Raw genomic sequence first — 24,018 nt, 5'->3', positions numbered from 1 at the left:
CAAATCATACCCCATGTACAGTTTGTTCAACGTAACCAGCTGTAATGAGGTTCCAGGCAAATGGTATTGTCCTGCAAAAAGAAACCAACAGTAGAATAACTTCCAAAGACCCTGAACTTGTATTTGGTAGGAGTGTCTTCTTAAGCATGAAAGCATCATACGTTAAGAATAATGTTATGTAAACAAATGAACCAAACTTTTTTTTGTATCACATCAAATTGTATTAAGCAATGTTTTAAAAACCGAACTGGACATCAAACTAGCGAGACTTTCAAGTTACGGTTCAAATCAACTTCAACAACTTTAACCACTCAAACCATAACAAAATTATGAAATCACTCAAATAACCGAATTACAGATAGTGCAGGTTCGGTTTTAAAATATTGGTATTAACCAAGGAAGACAATAATAACACCAACAGAAGGTTGTGCTTAATCTAATGCTAATGCTAACAGTTATACTTATACCTAAGCTAATCATGCCATCTATCACCTAAATATGGCTACCTTCTATTCTCGATCATAAAATCTTAATAAAATAAAAATAGAGAGCAAATCATCATAGAGCCTTTGCAGTAACCAAATATAGTAATCGTATATTCCCTCAAACTACATAGAACATCATAACTTTCGAATTTTAAGCCATTAAAATCAAATTAGCTTAAATTTCAGTTAGAAACACAACCACAATGTCGATTTAAAAATCAAAACAGGCAAAAAAAATAGCAGAATATCAACAAGTATTTTCAGTGACCAAACACAGTATTCAAAATCCCCTCAAACTACAAAACAACATCTAAGCAAAATTTAAGCTATTAAAATCAAATTGACTCAGCAGTAAGTTTTGTAACACCAGTACTTCTGATCGAAGACACGTCCAAATTTTTGTGTCTAACACCAACACGGACACTAACACTTTAATTACATTCAATTAATTCAATTTCTCAAATTGTCCGTATCTAACACAGACACTGAAAATTACATTCAATTAATTCATTTTCTCAAACCATTATCGTAGTTAACGTGTCAACCGCCAGTGTGCAGTGTATGTGGTTCATAGACAATAAGCGTGGAAATGGAAATACAGAGCAACCACAATTTCAACTAAAAAATCAATGCAAGTACGAAAGAATAAAATATGAACAAGAATTTTCAGTAACCAAACATAGTGATTAAAACCCCCTTAAACTACAAAACAAAGTCTCAATCAAATTCCAAACCGTTAAACATAGTGATAAGAATGTTTTGTCAAAATAAAAGGCCAGTGTGTATATTCAACAACCTTAATCATAAAATAATCATCCATAGAATAAACTCGTGGAGCACCACCATACCTGAAGAGGACACAAAATATTAGCAAAAATGATAAAAACACAATAGAATTGAGCATATAGCTGGCTAATGCTAACTAAACAGTCCAATTTAATCACAAATCATGATTTCTACCTTGAGAACCATCAGCTTTCTTAGCTAATGACTCATAATCATGAACACGCCTAGTTATGTATATCTTACAACGACGATTTGTGGCGGCTGAACGGGACGACTCTTAGAGTCATTACTTCGGTTGACGTCAAGAGAGCGCTTTGGTTTTTCTGAGAGAAATTATAAGAATTTAAGAATCCCTAAAAAATGAACATACATAATTGGTGAATGATGCAATTGAAGAAACTAAAATTAAAAACCTATAAAATGTTGAACAACCTGAAATACAAATGGGATAGATTTTACGATCGTGATTGAAGTAATGAAAAATTTCTGAAATGAACGACAAATACCCCAAAAGGAAGTCACACATCATCGTAGAATAAATCTCTCCGAGAAGGTGAAGAAACAATGATGCGATCGAAAATCAATAAAAGTAAGCAAAACAATATGATGTAACTATAATATCAGATCTGAAACCAAAGAGATTCAAATCTGCAAATTGAAAATGCAAAATTTCAGAAAACAAAACACAGAAACATTGAACTAGCAATCCAGATTTGCAATTTGGATAAGAGAAAACAAAACACATAACCATAAATCTAGAAAATGATGAAGAAATCAGAACTAGAATCAATAAAAGTTCAATAAATTAAACCAGACCCAGAATCGAAAATGATAAGAAATCGGGAAAAGTTTCCCGAGATCGAAGTAGGCAAATTTGAGAAGAATAGGGAAAAAAGCTTCTCATATCGAAATAGGAAAGAAATAATATACTTAGGGTGAATTGTTCTTGTTTGGGTGGACTTGAATATTATTTTAGACGTGAATATTTGAGTTTTTATTTTTAAGTTATCATGAATTGATATTAAATAAGATATGTGACACTTTGTCTGTAACTAAAAGTACTTATAACGACAAAAGATGAGATAACACTAAAACTTAAGTGTCACAATAGATATTTTTTTTGTAGTGGTTGTCTATGAACCTCCTTAGAAATAGGGTAGTTTGTATGAGAAGCTAATTTAACATTAATAATTTGGAACTTCTTTTGCTAATATTTCTTTTAAATGTCATGAATTATAGCAGACAAATAATTATACAACTAAATCATTTGTGAAAAATAGATAAAATGGCAATACTGCGAAATTTATGATCTTCTCCATATTTCTAATCAAGTACTAAAAAACATAATTGTCATCATAAGACATTCAGATATACTTACATGAAGTCTGTCCCATTTCTAAAGGTTCTCATAATTAGCTTGCTTCTAATTCTAAACTAATAAACCTATAAACAATGAAAGGCATGAATGTCCATGAAATTTATTGCATTAAAAAACACAAGAGAGAAAGGATCTCAACAATTAAAACACTTTTATTTTTTATAAATAGATACAATGCAGGATTGAAATGAGACTCTTGAAGTTCTAAACTATGAAAAACTTGTGATGAATATAGACTAGACTACACAAAGTATACCTTATTAAAAATTTGAGTGGGTTCTTAATAAGTCGGGTTCTTAATAAAAAGAAAGAATAAATTTAATAATATAAAAAAGGTAAAATAAATTTGAGTTTCCATAAAATTTTATTTTTGGTACCTGTAAAAAAAAAAAATTAACATTTAAGTCTCTAAAATTATTTTATTCACTTTAATTAGTTCTTTTTTGTAAAAAAATTAATATTTTTAGTCCCTATAAAATAAAAATAGTAACTAAAAGTGAACAAATTTTTTTAAAAACTATACTTGAAAGATCATAATTTTATAGAGATTAAAAACATATTTAACTCAAAAAAATTACTTTAATTTTGTTATATTATAAATAAAAAATTGAATCTCTCACCAATTAAAATCTTATACTATTGGGTCAGATGTACAACGCAATACTCGAATCAGATAGAGAGCTATGTAGCAGCCAAAATCACAAGTATGTTCCTTTGTACATACTAACATGTGTTGTCCATGATGTTATCAATACAAGAAATTTGATTAAATTGTGGTGCAAGGAAAATTAGAAAACACCAAATTTCCTTTTAATGTTAAAGTAAAAAATAGGCTAAATACCACCCTTGGTCCCTTGACTTAATTTCAGTTAACGTTTTAGTCTTTTATCTTTTTTTTTTCTTCCCAATTTGGTTATTTATTTAAATTTTAAGTCACAATTTGATTCTTTATGTTTTAAAATGTCAACAATGTTATCTTTATTTTTTACAAAAAAAATCATCAAAAATTTCAAACAAAACCCATAAAATTAATTATCATCCTCAATATAATGCAATTTTATCAAATTCACAAATTAAATCTTTAAATAAATTCATATTTTCATCTCTAACAACATCAAATAAAGAATGACAAATATGAGTTTATTTGAATATTTGAGTTACGAATTTGATGAAATTTATTTTATACTAAAGAATACAAAGAATTTTATGGATTTTGTTCGAAAATTTTGATGAATTTTTGAATTTTTGTAAAAAAAAGGATAACATTGTTGACATTTTAAAACATAAAATATCAAATTGTCAATTAAAATTTAAATAAAAGACCAAATCGGAATAAAAGAAAAAAGATAAAGGACTAAAACGTTAATTGAAATTAAGTTAAGGGACCACGAGTGACATTTAGCCTAAAAAATAATAGAGAAACAAGATACCGGTCAACAATAAAAGGTAGAGTTCTCATATAAGAAAGACATGAACAATGAGTGTTGTACACTTGCCTGTAGTAATATCTCATTTCTGTATCTGAATAAGATCAATCATTATAGAAGGAATGTGACGAACTGTATGCCAAAGCTCTCCTTCCTTTTTTTGGTACGATTGATAAAGTAATGGACAATTATGAATGTACAAAGTAGTAAGGGAATTGGGCATACCCTTCTCTGACAAAAGCTCAAGACTAGGGCAACATCCAATATCTAGAGACTTGAGAGATTTGAGGTGGAGAAGACCATTTCCATTCATTATTCTTAGCTTTGAACATTTATACAAACAAATTGTTTCAAGAGTTGGTGGCAGTAGACTCTCCTCTGGGAAGGACTCTTTGTTTTCAAGGCAGCCCAAATTGGAAGGCAAACCTCCTTTTGGAAACGATTCCAATTGTAGACACTCAAACAACTTGAGAGAACTAAGACTAGTGAACAAGTTTAGTGCAAATGGCAAAGTGGACAAGCCCCAACCTCTTATATAAAGTGTGTGAAGAGAATTATAGCAACACAAATATAAAGAGGGGCATTCTACAAATCCACTAAAATCCAAGTCCAACTCTTCAAGAATGACATTGTTGAATAAATTTTGATGATGGAAGAATTTTGTTAACCGATTTCCACGAAGGACGAACCTTTTCAAGCTGGATGGGAATTCATTTATCAAAATGCTATCACATTGGTGTAACTCTAACACTCTAATATTAGCAGACGTGGGAATTGCTGCCTCCAAATTTTCGCAATTACTAATCACCAATTTTTGCTAAGAAGGAAGATGTTGGGGCAGAGAACTTTTCAATTTGAGACAATAACTTATACACAACTCTTTAAGCAAAGGAAACCCTTTAAGACATAACCATTCCTCCCAACCATTCATTGAATCAAATAGCAAAATTTCAAGGGACCTAAATGGAACATTTGATGAATTATTACCGTAAAATTCTTCTCCGACTATCACTATTCCATCACAGCCTGACATAGTAAGCTCCTTGAGAGAGGGGAGCTGCCCAAGTGGTGGCAACTGAGAACATTTTCCACAGTTCTTCAGTTGAAGAGATACTAAATTGGGTAAATGAAAAGCCCTTAGCCAATTTGGAAAGCTACTACCATGGTAGTCTTTCATAATGAGACTATTCAAGTTGCTATGTGGTTGAAGAATCTCATAAATTTTCATTTCTTCTCTACTATTAAGGTAACTGGATTGCAAAATTAATTTTTCTAGATGTTTCTTATCTTTCAAATTTGCTTTTGCAGCATCTGCAAGATTAATGACATTTTCTAACCCTGAAATACAAAGTTTCCCTTGAAGATGGTTGAGTTTCGCCAACTCCTTAATATCAGACTCACTCTCATTTCCCACAACAAAATGTGTCAGCGTTTGAAGATGGTGTAGTCTCCCTATCTGCTTTGGCATCTTCTTTAATTCAGTGCCTTCTAAATCAAGATGACTTAAATTGGTAAGTTTGTGAAAATCTGAAGGGAGCTCATTCAATGGACAACCCCGCAATATCATTGTCTGCAAATTAAACAACATACAAATGGACTCAGGCAAACATTTAATCCCTGTGCGAGTCAAGTCTAGATAGCGCAAAAGCTTTAAATTACTTATCTCATTTGCTAGCTCTGAGAGATCACAACAATTGAATGATAGCATGCACAAATACTTAAGTCTTGAATACAACTCATGTTGAACAAAGTTGAATTTATAAATTGGCCTTAAATCCTTTTGAACGAAAGAGAATAACTTCTTCATAACGTGCATGTTTTGTGGGTGTACCATCAGACTACGTAAACCCTCAATCTTATAGACATGATCCAATATATTTCTATCATCTTTTGATTCAAGAGAGCAATAAATGTGACGTGTCATTTTAGGGATAGGTTTCATATATCACCCTCTATTAGTAAAGAAAATTCTCCTGACACTGATTTTGCTAAATCATTCACAAGATCATGCATTAGGACACCACTATACAATGGATTTACTGATTGTTGGAAAAATGAAATAGACTCCAAATCATTGAATAACTCACTACCCAACTCCTCTTCACTTTTGTCTCTCGTGCAACACTTCAATAAACCTTCTGCCATCCAAAGCTTGATCAATTCATCCTTGTCAAAAACATATCCCTTGGGAAATATGGAACAATAGGCAAAACAACGCTTTAGATTAGAAGGAAGGTTATGGTAACTCAATCTTAATATTAGGTTAATTTTATCATTACCTTCTGATAAACGACCCATATCAGTTTCCAATATCTTTAACCATTCACGTTGAGTAAATTTTTTCCGCAAGAGATTCCCTAATGTTTTCACTGCTAAGGGCAACCCTCCACATTTCTCTACGATTTTCTTGCCAATCGATTCAAGATTTGGGTATTCACAAACATTTGTGCCACGAAAAGCGTGTCTTACAAATAAACTCCAACAATCACTTTCTCCTAATTTCTCTAAATGAAGTAGTTGAGTGGATTTCATGATAGATGTTATCTCCTTGTCACGTGTTGTCACAATAATCTTACTTCCAAAAGATCCACGGTTAAAGGGAAGTAGTAATTGCTCTCAACTTTCCTCATTTCTATTCCAGATGTCATCCAATACAAGCAGATATTTTTTGCATGATAGTCTATGTTGCAGTCGTTGTTGGAGTAGATTTAAAATAGATTCATCATCATCTGAAGAATTAAATGACTTTAGAATTGCTTTGGTGAGTCCAACAACATCAAAATATTCCGAAACATAGACCCAAGCTTTAAGTTCAAAATGCTTCTCAATCTTGTTGTCATTGTACACAAGTTTAGCAAATGTGGTCTTACCCATCCCACCCAAACCCACTATACTGATCACATGTGTCTCTGGTTGCCACTTCCATTATTTGAAAGTAAAGTTTTGATCATTTTATCTTTATCATCATCTCTACCATATATGCCAGATTCATCCACCAAATATGAAGTTGGCATTCTTTCTTTCTTTCAAACTAACTCCAACTTCATTACAAGCACAAGTTCCATTTTTCAATTCCAGCCTATCCTTCTGCTCTACAAGAGATTCTAGATTCTTTAGCAATTCTTTGATCCTAGATTCAAATGGATTAATAAAAGCTGAAATGTAGCTAAAAACGTTGTTACTTGTAGTAGGTTGAGACTCAACTATCAACTTCTTCAATGATGCTTTAGTAGAAATCTCATCTAATAATTGGTCAGCCTCATACATAGCATGTTTAACATCACTAAGCCACTTCTTCACGTTTGTATTTTCATATTGCTTCTTCTCTGCATCATTCAACACTTGGTTGATAGAATTAAGTGTAGAGTCAAGTTTTTCCACCAATATATCAAGTTTGACTCTATGAAAGTAGTCAATGAAATTACTTGAATCCAACCTCTGAAGAACCACATCAAATAAAGAGGAAAGAAACCCTTCAACAAACATATATGCCGTGTATTTTCTGTATCACAAAGATACAAGAGGCTCTCTAGTCCCAATCTACAGCATAAATAGATATGCGTTAATGCAACACAATGGTAGAATTTGTAAAATTTGTATTCTACACAAAGTCATTAGAAGTGAAACTATGTTAAGTTCGACACCTAATTGTCAACTAATCTGATAGAGATGACAATGAGTAGGGTTTGGATAGGATACTATAGTACCCGCCTCTATGTTCGCAGTTTTAAAAAATACATATGTATTCTCGTGAGTATCCACTTTAACACTCGTACCCTTACCTTTGGGTATCTTAATGTCTATATCCATACCTATCATCCGCACTACCTCTATTTCAAGGTCAAGTTCTGAGGTTGAATATCGCGCGCTGGCCAGCCTAACCTGTGAAATACAATGGCTGCACTACCTCTTCAAAGATCTTCACATTACTTTCAGCAAACCAATGTTTGTTTACTGTGACAACCAGTCAGCAATTTACTTGGCTCACAACCCAATATTTCATGAACAAACCAAACATATAGAAATTGATTGTCATATCGTTCATGAGAAAATTGGTCTTGGCATCATAAAGTTATTCCCTATATCTTCTGCTGCTCAAATAGAAGACTTGTTAACAAAGCCTCTAATGAAACCAACTTTCATGCAACTGTTGTCCAAGCTTGGTCTATTTGATGTGCATCATCCAGCTTGAGGGGGAGTATTAAATATAAGTTAGCCTTAGTTTATCTCCACTAATAACATAATTCAGTTTAGGTTTTTTTGTAAGGTCTGTTAGTTTTGGTTCTATTGGTATATATGTAAGACTTGAGTCATTTTCCCAATTTTCAGGTTTTTCAATTCACATAATTCTTCTTCTCTTAATTCAATACATAGTACACATTATATTAATTAGATAGAGACTATAATTAAAAATAATAATAATTAATATTTGATCTCTAGAGAGTATACTTACTTTGGACAATATTTTTTACAAATATAAGATTGCCACGGGATAGAGCGTGTAACATCTAGAGAGATTGAGTAAAAAATATATGTAGAGAGATATCAATTTTTTTTTTTTTTTTGAAATTTGAGAGATTAACTTTTGTTAAGAAAGAAAGAGATTCATTACCTTAAAGTGTGCTGAGTGTTGACAAACAAACTATGATTTGCCAAGGAAAGAGAGATTGATCAGAGAGTATAAAACATTGAAGAAAGATTTAGAGGCAATATCAAAACAAGTCAAATATGAAGTCTCCAATGTAAAGAGTAAGTAAGCATATACCAAAGATGAATGATGCAGTGTTTTTCTATCAACTGAGTATACGCGTCTTTCTACGCACCGCGTAAAAGGATGTCTCTTTTCTACCCACTTGCAAAGAAATATATATATAAGAATTTGTATACCATCCTCTCATTTTCAATATGATAAAAGTAAAACTAAAAATAAATATTTATTGTAAAGTTTCTTTCATTTTGAAAAAATAAAATAATTAAGTGATGCCTCATGGTAGATATTATAGAAATGATACGTATAATTTCACAAGTTCATTAATTATCGACTTCAGTTCATATATTAGAGAGACAAAAAAATTTCATAATTAAAAAGACTTCACAAAACTAAAAAGCCCATAAAATTTTGTGGTTTTAGTGGGACCTATGGACCCACTTTTTCAAATTATTTTTAAAAAAGATTTCGGCAAAATATTTTGATTTTTTTTCCGAGAAATAAATTTTTTACTCAAAATTTTCCAATTAAAAATAAATTATAAAAAATTTATTTATTTTTTAAAAAATAATTTATAAATTTTTTGAAGAAAAAAATATTTTAAATATTTTTCAGAGAAAAACTAATTTCAAAAATTTATCCAAAAAAAAAATCTCAATTAACCAAACATTGAACTTATGAGCCCTTCATTTAAACCTACAAAAAAAAAATGATAAACTGAGACTCTAAAAAATTTATTTCAATAGAAAGCCTAATATTATAAGCGATATTTTTATAGATTGAACTTTTGGGCTGACAACTCTACTAAACAATTAAACCAATAGAAAAACCACAAACCGATTGAATAAATTGAAAATTGAATTAAACTAATTTTTGTTAAATGATTTTGGATTGTTTGTGTGAAAACTCGTTCGGATTAAACCAGTTAAATATAATATCATATAAAATTTTGGAGAGACGGTATATCAAAATTTATCTTTTAATAAAATAAATTACTTATCTATTGCATTGCTATTAGTACTTCTATTCAGTCTATTTTAAAATAAAATTTATAAAAACATATTCACTCTAATTAATATTCTATTAGGTCTTATATATAAAAAGAAAAATATCAAGAATAAAGAGAATCACTTAATAGCGCCACACATTTCTTAATTTTCTAAGCCTCCTTTCTTTTTCTTCATTTGGTCTGAAACCACATATTTTAGGTTAGACTGCACATGGGTGGATCCAATCCGACTACCTCAATTTTGATCGATCCATAAATAACTTCATTTGTGTCATCGGATTAATATTTAGATAATTTTCGTCCTCCTTAGGCTTATTCTGGTCCAATTAGAGTTTTTAACAAATCTTCTGCATCCAATAAGTTCATTTGTGTCATTGGATTAACATTTATGCCATTTTCGTCCTCCCTAGGTTTATTCTAGTCCAATTAAGGTTTATAACCATTCATGTGCATCCAATAAGTTCGTTTGTGTCATTGGATTGACATTTAGTTCATTTTCTTCCACCCGAGACTTATTCTAGTCCAATTAGGGTTTTTAAACAATCTTGTGCAACCAATAGGTGTATTTGTGTCATTGGATTAACATTTAGTTCATTATCGTCCTCCGTAGGCTTATTCTAGTCCAATTAGGTATTTTGTCTAATCTTTTGTATCCAATGGGTGTGTTTGAGTCATTGGATCAATATGTAGGTCATTTTCGTCCTCCTTAGGCTTAGTTTAGTTCAATTAGGGTTTTTAACCAATCTTGTGCAACGAATAGGTGTGTTTGTGTCATTGGATTAAGATTTAGGTCATTGTCGTCCTCCATAGGCTTATTCTAGTCCAATTAGGGTTTTTACCCAATCCTTTGTATCCAATAAGTTCATTTATATCATTGGAGTATGATTTACGTCATTTTCGTCCTCCATAGGCTTATTCTAGTCCAATTAGGATTTTTATCCTATCTTGTGCATCCGATAAGTTCATTTGGGTCATTGGCTTAACATTTAGGTGATTTTTATCCTCCCTAGGTTTATTCTAGTCCAATTAGGATTTTTTTTTCCTTCTAATCTAGTGCATCTAATAGGTTTGTTTGTGTCATTGGATTAATATTTAGGTCATTTTCGTCCTCCCTAGGCTTATTCTAGTCCAATTAGGGTTTTTAACCAATCTTGGGCATCAGATATGTTCATTTGTTTCATTGGATTAATATTTAGGTCATTGGATTAAAATTTAGGTCATTTTCATCATCCCTAGGCTTATTCTAGTCCAATTAGGATTTTTAACCAATCTTGTGCATCCAATATGTTCATTTGTCTCATTGGATTAACATTTAGGTCATTATAGGTGTGTTTGTGTCATTGGAAGAACATTTAGGTCATTTTCATCCTCCCTAGGCTTATTCTAGTCCAATTAGGATTTTTAACCAATCTTGTGCATCAAATAAGTACATTTGTGTCATTGGATTAACGTTTAGTTCATTATCGTCCTCCACAGGCTTATTCTAGTCCAAATAGGGTTTTTGTCTAATCATGTACATCCAATAAGTGTGTTTGAGTTGTTTGATCACTATGTAGGTCATTTTCATCCTCCCTAGGCTTATTCCAGTCCAATTAGGGTTTTTAACCAATCTTGTGGATACAATAAGTTCATTTGTGTCATTGGCTTACCATTTAGGTCATTTTCGACCTCCCTATGCTTATACTAGTCCACTTAGGGTTTTTAAACAATCTTGTGCATCCAATAGGTGTGTTTGAGTCTTTAGATTAATATGTCGGTCATTATCGTCCTACATAGGCTTATGCTAGTCAAATAAGGGTTTTTGTCCAATCTTGTGCATCCAATAAGTTCATTTGTGTCATTAGATTAACATTTAGGAAATTTTCGTCCTCTCTAGGCTTATTCTTGTCCGATTAGGGTTTTTAACCAATCTTGTGCAACCAATCGGTGTGTTTGTGTCATTGGATTTACATTAAGGTCATTTTCGTCCTTCTAGGCTTATTCAAGTCCATTTAGGGGTTTTAACCAATCTTGTGCATCCAATAAGTTCATTTGCGTCATTGGATTAACATTTACGTCATTTTCGTCCTCCCTAGGCTAATTCTTGTCCAATTATGGTGTTTTGCTCAATCTTGTGCATCCATTAAGTTCATTTGTGTCACTGGATTAACATTGATGTCATTTCCGTCCTCCCTAGGCTTATTCTAGTCCTATTAGAGTTTTTGTCCAATCTTGTTTATCGAAAAAGTTCATTTGTGTCATTGGATTAATATTTAGGTTATTTTCGTACTCCCTAAGCTTATTCTAGTCAAATTAGGGTTTTTAACCAATCTTGTGCATCCAATAAGTTTATTTGTGTCATTGGATTAATATTTAGGTCATTTTTGTTCTCCTTGGGCTTATTGTTGTTCAATTAGAGTTTTTAACCAATATTCTACATCCAATAAGTTCTTTTGTGTCATTGGATCAACAATTATGTCATTTTCGTCCTCCCTAGGCTTATTCTATTCCAATTAAGGTTTTTAACCATTCTTGTGCATCCAATAAGTTCGTTTGGGTCATTGGATTGACATTTAGGTCATTTTCTTCCTCCCGAGTCTTATTCTAGTCCAATTAGGGATTTTAACCAATCTTGTGCAACAAATAGGTGTGTTTTTGTCATTGGATTAACATTTAGTTCATTATCGTCCTCCTTAGACTTATTCTATTCCAATTAGGGTTTTTGTCAAATCTTGTGCATCCAGTAGGTGTGTTTGAGTCTTTGGAATAATATGTAGGTCATTTTCTTCCTCCCTAGGCCTAGTCTAGTTCAATTAGGGTTTTTGACCAATCTTGTGCAAAGAATAGGTGTGTTTGTCTCATTGGATTAAGATTTAGGCCATTTTCGTCCTTCATAGGCTTATTCTAGTCCAATTAGGGTTTTTAACCAATCCTTTGTATTCGATAAGTTCATTTGTATCATTGGAGTAAGTTTTACGTCATTTTTGTCATGCATAGGCTTATTCTAGTCCAATTAGGGTTTTTATCCTATCTTGTGCATCCAATAAGTTCATTTGTGTCATTGGACTAACATTTTGGTCATTTTCGTCCTCCCTAGGCTTATTCTAGTGCAATTAGGGTTTTTAACCAATCTTTTGTATTCAATAAGTTCATTTGTGTCATTGGATTAATATTTAGGTGATTTTCGTCACCCCATGGCTTTTTCTAGTACAATTAGGGTTTTTTTTTGTCTATTCTTGTGCATCCAATACGTGTGTTTGTGTCATTGTTTTAACATTTAGGTCATTTTCGTCATCCCTAGGCTGATTCTAATCCATTTAGGGTTTTTAACCAATCTTGTGCATCCAATAAGTTCATTTGTGTCATTGGTTTAACATTTAGGTGATTTTCCCCGTCAATAGGCTTATTCTAGTTCAATTAGGATTTTTGTTTAATCTGGTGCATCTAATAGGTGTCTTTGTGTCATTTAATTAATATTTTGGTCATTTTCGCCTCACTAGGCTTAGTCTAGACCAGTTAGGATTTTTAACCAATCTTGTACATCCAATAAGTTCATTTGTGTCATTTGATTAACATTTAGTTTATTTTCGTCCTCCCTATGCTTTTTCAAGTCAAATTAGGGTTTTTAACCAATCTTTTGCATTCAATAAGTTCATTTGTATCATTGGATTAATTTTTATGTCATTTTCGTCCTCTATGAGTTTATTCTAGTCCAATTACGATTTTTAACCAATCTTGTGCATCCAATAAGTTCATTTGTGTCATTGGCTTAACATTTAGGTCATTTTCGTCCTCCCTATGCTTATTTTAGTCCAATAAGGATTTTTGTCCAATCTTGTGCATCAATTTAGTTTTTAACCAAATTTGTGCAACCAATAGTTGTGTTCGTGTCATTGGATTCACATATAGGTCATTTTCGTCCTCCCTAAGATTATTCTAGTCCATTTAGGGGTCTTAACCAATCTTGTGCATCCAATAAGTTCATTTGTCTTATTAGATTAAAATTTAAGTCATTTTTGTTCTCTCTAGGCTTATTCTTGTCCAATTATGATTTTTGCGCAATCTTGTGCATCCAATAAGTTCATTTGTGTCGTTGGAATAATATTTAGGTCATTTTCGTCCTCCCTAGACTTATTCTAGTCCACTTAGGGTTTTTAACCAATCTTTTGCATCCAATAAGTTCATTTGTGTCATTTGATTAATATTAAGGTCATTTTCGTCCTCCTTAGGCTTATTCTAGTCCTATTACGGATTTTAACCAATCTTGTGCATCCAATATGTTCATTTGTGTTATTGGATTAACATTTAGGTCTTTTTCGTTCTCCATAGGCTTATTCTAGTCCAATTAGGGTTTTTAACCAATCATTTGCATCCAATAAGTTAATTTGTGTCATTGGATTAACATTTAGGTCATTTTTGTACTCCATAGGCTTATTCTAGTCCATTTATGGTTTTTGTCCAATCTTGTGCATCCAATAAGTTCATTTGTGTCATTGGATGAATATTTAGGTCATTATCGTCCTCCTTGGACTTATTCTGGTCCAATTAGAGTTTTTAACCAATGTTCTGCATCCAATAAGTTCCTTTGTGTCATTGGCTTATTCTTGTCCAATTACGGTTTTTGCTAAATCTTGTGTCATCCCAGAGGTTCATTTGTGTCATTGGATTAATATTTAGGTCATTTTCTTCCTCCTTTGGCTTATTCTAGTCCAATTAAAATTTTTAGCCGATCTTGTGGATTCAATAAGTTCATTTGTGTCATTGGATTAACATTCACGTCATTTTTGTTCTTCTTAGGCTTATTCTAGTTAAATTACAGTTTTTAACCAATCTTGTGCAACCAATAAGTGTGTTTGTGTCATTGGATTTATAATTTCAGTCATTTTCGTCATTCCTAGGCTTATTTTACTCCAATTAGGGTTTTTAACCAATCTTGTGCAACGAATAGGTATGTTTGGGTCAATGGATTAACATTTAGGTCATTTTCGTCATCCCTAGGCTTATTATAGTCCAATTAGGGTTTTTAACCAATCTTGTGCATCCAATAAGTTCATTTGTGTCATTGGATTATCATTTAAGTCATATTCGTCCTCCATAGTCTTATTCTAGTCCAACTAGGGTTTTTAACCAATCTTGTGCATCCAATTAGTTTATTTGTGTCATTGGCTTAACATTTAGGTGATTCTCGTCCTACTTAGGCTTATTCTAGTCCAATTAAAGTTTTCAACCAATCTTGTGAATCCAATAAGTTCATTTGTGTCCTTGGATTAATATTTAGGTCATTTTCGTCCTCCTTAAGCATATTTTAGTCTAATTAGGGTTTTTAACCAATCTTGTGCATCCAATAAGTTCATTTGTGTCATTGGCTTAACATTTAGGTCATTTTTGTCCTCCCTAGGCGTATTCTAGTCCAATTAGGGTTTTTAACCTATCTTGGGCATCCAATAGGTGTGATTGAGTCATTGGATTAACATTTAGGTAATTTGTGTCATTGGATTAACAATAAGGTCTTTTTCGTTCTCCCTAGGCTTATTCTGGTCCAACTAGAGTTTTTGTCCAATCTTTTACAACCAATAGGTGTGTTTGTGTCATTGGATTAACATTTAGGTAATTTTCATCCTCCCTAGACTTATTCTAGTCCATTTAAATTTTTAACCAATGTTGGGCATACAATAAGTTCATTTGTGTCATTGGATTACCATTAAGGTCTTTTTCTTCCTCCTTAGGCTTATTCATGTCCAATAATAGTTTTTGTCTATTCTTTTGAATCCAATAAGTTCATTTGTGTCATTCTATTAATATTTAAGTGATTTTAGTACTCCCTAGGCTTCTTCTAGTCCAATTAAGATTTTTTTACCAATCTTGTGCATCCAATAAGTTCATTTGTGTCATTGGATTAATATTTAGGTCATTTTCGTCCTCCCTAGGCTTATTCTTGTCCAATTAGGGTTTTTAACCAATCTTGTGCATCCAATAAGTTCATTTGTGTCATTGGATTAATATTTAGGTCATTTTCGTCCTCCCTAGGCTTATTCTTGTCCAATTAGGGTTTTTAACCAATCTTGTGCATCCAATAAGTTCATTTGTGTCATTGGATTAATATTTAGGTCATTTTCGTCCTCATTGGGATTATTCTGGTCCAATTAGAGTTTTTAACCAATCTTCTGCATCCAATAAGTTCTTTTGTGTCATTGCATTAAAATTCATGTCATTTTCTTCCTTCCTAGGCTTATTCTAGTACAATTAAGGTTTTTAACAAATCTTGTGCATCCAATAAGTTCATTTGTGTCATTGGATTAACATTTAGATCATTTTCGTCCTACCTAGGCTTCTTCTAGTCCATTTAGGGTTTTTGTCCAATCTTGTCCATCTAATAAGTTCATTTCTGTCAATGGATTAACATTTAGGTCATTTTCGTCCTCCCTATGCTTTTTCTAGTCCAAATAGGGTTTTTAACCAATCATGTGCAACTAATAGGTGTGTTTGTGTCATTGGATTAAAATTTAGCTAATTTTCGTCCTCCCTAGGCTTATTATAGTCCATTTAGGGTTTTTGTCCAATCTTGTGCATCCAATAAATTCATTTGTATCATTGGCTTAACATTTTGGCGATTTTCGTCCTCCCTAGGCTTATTTTAGTCCAATTAGGGTTTTTGTCTAATCTAGTGCATCAAATAGGTGTGATTGTGTCAATGGATTAACATTTAGGTGATTTTCGTCCTCCCTAGGCTTATTATAGTCCATTTATGGTTTTTATCCAATCTTGTTCACACAATAAGTTCATTTGTCTCATTAGATTAATATTTAGGTGATTTTCGTACTCCCTAGGCTTATTCAAGTCCAATTTGGGTTTTTAACCAATCCTATGCATCCAATATGTTCATTTGTGTCATTGGATTAATATTTAGGTCATTTTCGTCCTCCGTGGGCTTATTATGGTCCAATTAAAGTTTTTAACCTATCTTCTGTATCCAATAAGTTCATTTGTGTCATTGGATTAACATTTAGGTCATTTTGGTCATCCGTTGGCTTATTCTAGTCCAATTAGGGGTTTTAACCAATCTTGTGCCTCCAATAAGTTCATTTGTGTCATTGGATTAACATTTAGGTCATTTTCGTCCTCCCTAGGCTTATTCTAGTCCAATTAGGGTTTTTAACAAATCTTGTGCATCCAATAAGTTCATTTGTGTCTTTGGATTCATATTTAGGTCATTTTCGTCCTCTATAGGCTTATTCTAGTCCGTTTAGGGTTTTTGTTTAATCTTGTGCATCCAATAAGTTCATTTATGTCATTGGATTAGTATTTAGGTCATTTTCGTCATCCCTAGGCTTTTTCTAGTCCAATTAGGGTTTTTGTCTAGTCTTGTGGATCCAATAGTGCATCTAATAAGTTCATTTGGGTCATTGGTTTAACATTTAGGTGATTTTCGTCCTCACTAGGCATTTTCTAGTCCAATTAGGATTTTTGTCCAATCTTCTGCGTCCAATAAGTTAATTTGTGCCATTGGATTAACATTTAGGTCATTTTTGTACTCCCTAGGCTTATTCTAGTCCATTTATGGTTTTTGTCCAATCTTGTGCATGCAATAAGTTCATTTGTGTTATTGGATGAATATTTAGGTCATTTTCATCCACCTTGGACTTATTCTGGTCCAATTAGAGTTTTTAACCAATGTTCTGCATCCAATAAGTTCCTTTGGGTCATTGGCTTAACATTTAGGTCTTTTTCGTCCACCCTTGGCTTATTCTTGTCCAATTACGGTTTTTGCTAAATCTTGTTCATCCAAGAAGTTCATGTGTGTCATTGGATAAATATTTAGGTCATTTTCTTCCTCCCTTGGCTTATTCTAGTCCAATTATGATTTTTAGACGATCTTGTGGATTCAATAAGTTCATTTGTGTCATTGGATTAACATTTACGTCATTATTGTCCTTCTTAGGCTTATTCTAGTCAAATTACAGTTTTTAACCAATCTTGTGCAACCAATAAGTGTGTTTGTGTCATTGGATTTATAATTTCCGTCACTTTCATCCTTCCTAGGCTTATTTTACTCCAATTAGGGTTTTTAACCAATCTTGTGCAACGAATTGGTATGTTTGTGTTAATGGATTAACATTTAGGTCATTTTCGTTCTCCCTAGGCTTATTATAGTCCAATTAGGGTTTTTAACTAATCTTGTGCATCCAATAAGTTCATTTGTGTCATTGGATTAACATTTAAGTCATATTCGTCCTCCATAGTCTTATTCTAGTCCAACTAGGGTTTTTAACCAATCTTGTGCATCCAATAAGTTTATTTGTGTCATTGGCTTAACATTTAGGTGATTCTCGTCCTACTTAGGCTTATTCTAGTCCAATTAAAGTTTTTAACCAATCTTGTGAATCCAATAAGTTCATTTGTGTTCTTGGATTAATATTTAGGTCATTTTCGTCCTCCCTAAGCATATTCTAGTCTAATTAGGGTTTTTAACCAATCTTGTGCATCCAATAATTTCCTTTTTGTCATTGGCTTAACATTTAGGTCATTTTCGTCCTCCCTAGGCGTATTCTAGTCCAATTAGGGTTTTTAACCTATCTTGGGTATCCAATAGGTGTGATTGAATCATTGGATTAACATTTAGGTAATTTGTGTCATTGGATTAACATTTGAGTCATTTTCGTCCTCCCTAGGCTTATTCTAGTCCATTTAGGGTTTTTAACCAATCTTGTACATCTAATAAGTTCATTTGTGTCATTAGATTAACATTTAGATAATTTTCGTTCTTTTTAGGCTTATCCTAGTCCATATAGGGTTTTTAACCAATCTTGTGCATCCAATAAGTTCATTTGTGTAATTGGATTAACATTTAAGTCATTTTTGTCCTCCATAGGCTTATTCTAGTCCATTTAGGTTTTTTTTTTCAATCTTGTGCATCTAATAAGTTCATTTGTGTCGTTGGATTAACATTTAGGTCATTTTCGTCCTCCTTAGGCTTATTCTAGTCCAGTTAGGGTGTTTAACAAATCTTGTGCAACGAATAGGTGTGTTTGTGTCATTGGATTAACATTTAGGTCATTTTCATCCTACCTAGGCTTATTCTAGTCCATTTAGGGCTTTTAACCAATCTTGTGTAGCGAATAGGTATGTGTGTCATTGGATTAACATTTAAGTCATTTTGGTCCCCCGTAGGCTTATTGTAGTCCAATTAGGGTTTTTAACCAATCTTGTGCTGCCAATAATTTCATTTGTGTCATTGGATTAATATTTAGGTTATTTTCGTCCACCCTAGGCTTATTCTACTCCAGTTAGCGTTTTTAACCAATCTTGTGCAACCAATAGATGTGTTTGTGTCATAGGATTAACATTTAGGTCATTTTCGTCCTAGCTAAGTTTATTCTAGTCCAATTTGGGTTTTAACCAATCTTGTGCAACGAATAGGTATGTGGGTGTCATTGGATTAAAATTTAAGTCATTTCCGTCCTCCATAGGCTTATGGTAGTCCAATTAGGGTTTTTAACCAATCTTGTGCATCCAATAATTTTATTTGTGTCATTGGCTTAACATTTCAGTGATTTTTGCCTCGCTAGGCTTATTCTAGTCCAATTAGGGTTTTAACCAATCTTTTGCGACCAATACGTGTGTTTGTGTCATTGGATTCACATTTACGTTATATTCGTCCTCCTTAGGCGTATTTTAGTCCATTTAGGGTTTTTAACCAATCTTGTGCAACAAATAGGTGTGTTTGCGTCATTTGATTAATATTTAGGTCATTGTTGTCCTCTTTAGGCTTATTCTTGTCCAATTAGGGTTTTTAACCAATCTTGTGCATCAGATAAGTTCATTTGTGTCGTTGGCTTAACATTTAGGTGACTTTCGTCCTCCCTAGGCTTATTCTAGTCCAACTAGGGTTTTTGTCTAATCTATTGCACCTAATAGGTGTGTTTGTGTCATTGGATTAATATTTAGATAATTCTGGTCCTCCCTAGGCTTATTCTAGTCCAATTAGGGTTTTTGTCCAATCTTGTGCATCCAATAAGTTCATTTGTGTCATTGGATTAATATTTAGATCATTTTCGTCCTCCCAACTATTTTTCTAGTCCAAATAGGGGTTTTAACGAATCATGTGCAACCAATAGCTGTGTTTGTGCCAATGGATTAACATTTAGGTCATTTTCGTCCTCCCTAAGCTTATTCTAGTCTATATAAGTTTTTACTCATTCTTGTGCATACAATAAGTTCATTTGTGTCATTGGATTAACCAATCGTTTGTAACCAATATGTGTGTTTTTGTCATCAGATTAACATTTATATCATTTTCGTCTTCCCTAGGCTTATTTTGGTCCAATTAGAGTTTTTATCCAATGTTGTGTGTTCAATAAGTTCATTTGTGTGATTGGCTTAACAATTAGGTCATTTCCGTCCTCCCTAGGGTAATTCTTGTCCAATTATGGTTTTTGTTCAATCTTGTACATCCAATAAGTTCATTTGTGTCATTGTATTAATATTTACGTCATTTTTGTCCTCCATTGGCTTATTCTAGTCCTATAAGGATCTTAAACCAATATTGTGCAACCAATAAGTTCATTTGTGTCATTGGATTAACGTTTACGTCACTTTCGTCCTCCTTAGGCTTATTCTAGTCAAATTAGGGTTTTTAACCAATCTTGTGCTACCAATAGGTGTGCTTGAGTCATTGGTTTAAAATTTAGGACATTTTCGTCCTCCTTGGGCTTATTCTACTCCAATTAGGATTTTTATCAAATCTTGTGCATCCAATAAGTTCATTTGTGTCATTGGATTAAAATTTAGGTCATTTCCGTACTCCAAAGGCATATATTTTATTCCAATTAGGGTTTGTAACCAATCTGGGGCTTCCAATAGGTGTGTTTGAGTCATTGGATTAATATGTTGGTCATTTTTTTCCTCCCTTGGCTTATTCTAGTCCAATAAGGATTTTTAACCAATCTTGTGCATAATTTAAATTCATTTGTGTCATTGGATTAACATTTACGTCATTTTTTTCCACCTTAGGCTTATTCTAGTCCAATTAGGATTTTTAACCAATCTTTTCAAACCAATAGGTGTGTTTGTGTCATTGGATTAACATTTACGTCATTTTCGTCCTCCTTAGTCTTATTTTAGTCCAATTAGGGTTTTTAACCAACTTGTGCATCCAATAAGTTCATATGTGTCTTTGGCTTAACATTTAGGTGATTTTCGTACTCCCTAGGCTTATTCTAGTCCAATTTGAGTTTTTACCCAATCTTGTGGAACAAATAGGGATGTTTGTGTCATTGGATTAACATTTAAGTCATTTTCGTTCTCCATAGGCTTATTGTAGTCCAATTAAGGTTTTTAACCCATCTTGTGCATTCATTAAGTTCATTTGTGTCAGTGGCTTAACATTTAGGTCATTTACGTCCTCCCTAGGCTTATTCTAGTCCAATTAAGGTTTTTGTATAATCTAATGCGTCTAATTGGTGTGTTTGTGTCATTGGATTAACATTTAGGTGGTTTTCGTCCTCCCTAGGCTTATTCTAGTCCATTTAAGTTTTTAACCAATCTTGTGGATACAATAAGTTCAGTTGTGCCATTGGATTAACATTAAGGTCTATATCGTCTTCCCTAGGCTTATTCTAGTCCAATAATAGTTTTTGTCCAATCTTGTGCATCCAATAAGTTCATTTGTGTAATTGTATTAATATTTAGGTGATTTTCGTACTCCCTAGGCTTATTCTAGTCCAATTAGGGTTTTTAACCAATCTTCTGCAACAAATAATGATGTTTGTGTCATTGGATTAACATTTAAGTCATTTTCGTTCTCCAAAGTCTTTTTCTAGTCCAATTAAGGTTTTTAACCCATCTTGTGCATTCAATAACTTCATTTGTGCATTCAATAAGTTATTTTGTGTCATTGGATTAATATTTAAGTCATTTTAGTCCACCCTACCTTTTTCTAGTCCAAATAGGGTTTTTAACCAATCATGTGCAACTAATAGGTGTGATTGTGTCATTGGATTAACGTTTAGGTAATGTGCATACAATAAGTTCATTTGTGTCATTGGATTAGCATTTAGATCATTTTCGTACTCCTTAGGCCTATTCTAGTCCAATTATGGTGTTTAACATTAAGGTCTCTTTCGTCCTCTTTAGGCTTATTCTAGTCCAATAATAGTTTTTGTCCAATCTTTTTCATCGAATAACTTCATTTGTGTCATTGAATTAACATTTTGGTGATTTTCGTACTCCCTAGGATTCTCTTTCGTCCTCCTTATGCTTATTCTAGTCCAATTTGGGTTTTTAACCAATCTTGTGCATCAGATAAGTTCATTTGTGTCGTTGGCTTAACATTTAGGTGACTTTCGTCCTCCCTAGGCTTATTCTAGTCCAACTAGGGTTTTTGTCTAATCTATTGCACCTAATAGGTGTGTTTGTGTCATTGGATTAATATTTAGATAATTCTGGTCCTCCCTAGGCTTATTCTAGTCCAATTAGGGTTTTTGTCCAATCTTGTGCATCCAATAAGTTCATTTGTGTCATTGGATTAATATTTAGATGATTTTCGTCCTCCCTAGGCTTATTCTAGTCCAATTAAGGTTTTTGTATAATCTAGTGCGTCTAATAGGTGTGTTTGTGTCATTGGATTAACATTCAGGTGGTTTTTGTCCTCCCTAGGCTTATTCTAGTCCATATAATTTTTTAACTAATCTTGTGAATACAATAAGTTCAGTTGTGCCATTGGATTGACATTAAGGTCTATTTCGTCCTCCCTATGCTTATTCTAGTCCAATAATAGTTTTTGTCCAATCTTGTGCATCCAATAAGTTCATTTGTGTCATTGGATTAATATTTAGGTGATTTTCGTACTCCCTAAGATTATTCTAGTCCAATTAGGGTTTTTAACCAATCTTGTGCAACGAATAGGGATGTTTGTGTCATTGGATTAACATTTAAGTCATTTTCGTTCTCCATAGTCTTATTCTAGTCCAATTAAGGTTTTTAACCCATCTTGTGCATTCAATAACTTCATTTGTGTCATTGGCTTAACATTTAGGTCATTTACGTCCTCCCTTGGCTTATTCTAGTCCAATTAGGGTTTTTAACCAATCTTGTGCATCCAATAAGTCCTTTTGTGTGATTGGATTAATATTTAAGTCATTTTAGTCCTCCCTACCCTTTTTCTAGTCCAAATAGGGTTTTTAACCAATCATGTGCAACTAATAGGTGTGATTGTGTCATTGGATTAACATTTAGGTCATTTTCATCCTCCCTAGGCTTATTCTAGTCTATTTAAAATTTTAACCAATCTTGTGCATACAATAAGTTCATTTGTGTCATTGCATTAACATTTAGATCATTTTCGTACTCCTTAGGCCTATTCTAGTCCAATTATGGTTTTTAACATTAAGGTCCCTTTCGTCCTCTTTAGGCTTATTCTAGTCTAATAATAGTTTTTGTCCAATCTTTTGCATCCAATAAGTTCATTTGTGTCATTGGATTAATTTTTTGGTGATTTTCGTACTCCCTAGGCTTATTCTAGTCCAATTAGGGTTTTTAACCAACCTTGTGCATCCAATAAGCTCATTTGTATCATTGGATTAATATTTAGTTCATTTTCGTCTTCTTTGGGCTTATTCTGGTCCAATTGAAGTTTTTAACCAATATTCTGAATCCAATAAATTTATTTGTGTCATTGGATTAACATTTTGGTTATTTTCGTCCTCCTTATGCTTATTCTAGTCCAATTTGGGTTTTTAACGAATCTTGTGCGTCCAATAAGTTCATTTGTATCATTGGATTAATATTTATGTCATTTTCATCCTCCTTGGGATTAATTTGGTCCAATTAGAGTTTTTAACCAATCTACTATATCCAATAAGTTCATTTGTGTCATTGGATTAATATTTAGGTCATTTTCGTCCTCCCTAGGCTTATTCTAGTCCAATTTGTGTTTTTAACAAATCTTGTGCATCCAATATGTAACACCCCGATTTTTAACAACGAGAGTGTTTTTTTTTTTTAAAACAAATTTTCATAATAACAAAGAAACAAATAAGGAAATACCTTTGGATAAATATTTAAGTCATAACTCGAATCCAAAGTATTTGGACTTCAAAAAGTGGTACATGGAACCCATCAAAAATAAAATGTCAAGCTGACAATATTGGTATAGATACAGTCTTCCAAATTAAAATAAACACATCCCAAAAGAAAGGCATCTAGTCCCTATACGTCAACCTAATTTGATCAGTCTTCAAACACTATAC

At 32.7% G+C, this 24,018-nt stretch overlaps 1 long non-coding RNA gene and 1 pseudogene across 3 annotated transcripts; both read right to left on the bottom strand.

The window, feature by feature from the left end:
* Positions 1-6: 6 nt before the first annotated feature.
* On the bottom strand, positions 7-2,302 carry LOC105852789 (uncharacterized). Of its 3 annotated transcripts, none has more exons than XR_012162982.1 (4): positions 2,088-2,301; positions 1,446-1,919; positions 1,282-1,333; positions 7-71 (listed from the first exon to the last, which is right to left on the bottom strand). It is a non-coding gene; the product is annotated as an uncharacterized lncRNA (long non-coding RNA). The 3 variants fall into 3 exon arrangements; XR_012162981.1 differs by having other exon boundaries at positions 1,446-1,594; positions 1,704-2,297; XR_012162980.1 differs by having other exon boundaries at positions 1,446-2,302.
* A 1,829-nt stretch (positions 2,303-4,131) lies between these two features.
* Positions 4,132-7,767, bottom strand: LOC101495848 (putative disease resistance RPP13-like protein 1; annotated as a pseudogene).
* Positions 7,768-24,018: the final 16,251 nt, after the last annotated feature.

This window comes from Cicer arietinum, chromosome 5 (assembly GCF_000331145.2).
Source record: "Cicer arietinum cultivar CDC Frontier isolate Library 1 chromosome 5, Cicar.CDCFrontier_v2.0, whole genome shotgun sequence".
Lineage (NCBI taxonomy): Eukaryota > Viridiplantae > Streptophyta > Magnoliopsida > Fabales > Fabaceae > Cicer > Cicer arietinum.
The sequence above is the reverse complement of the archived record's forward strand: the minus strand, read 5'-3'. Positions and strand labels throughout refer to the sequence as shown.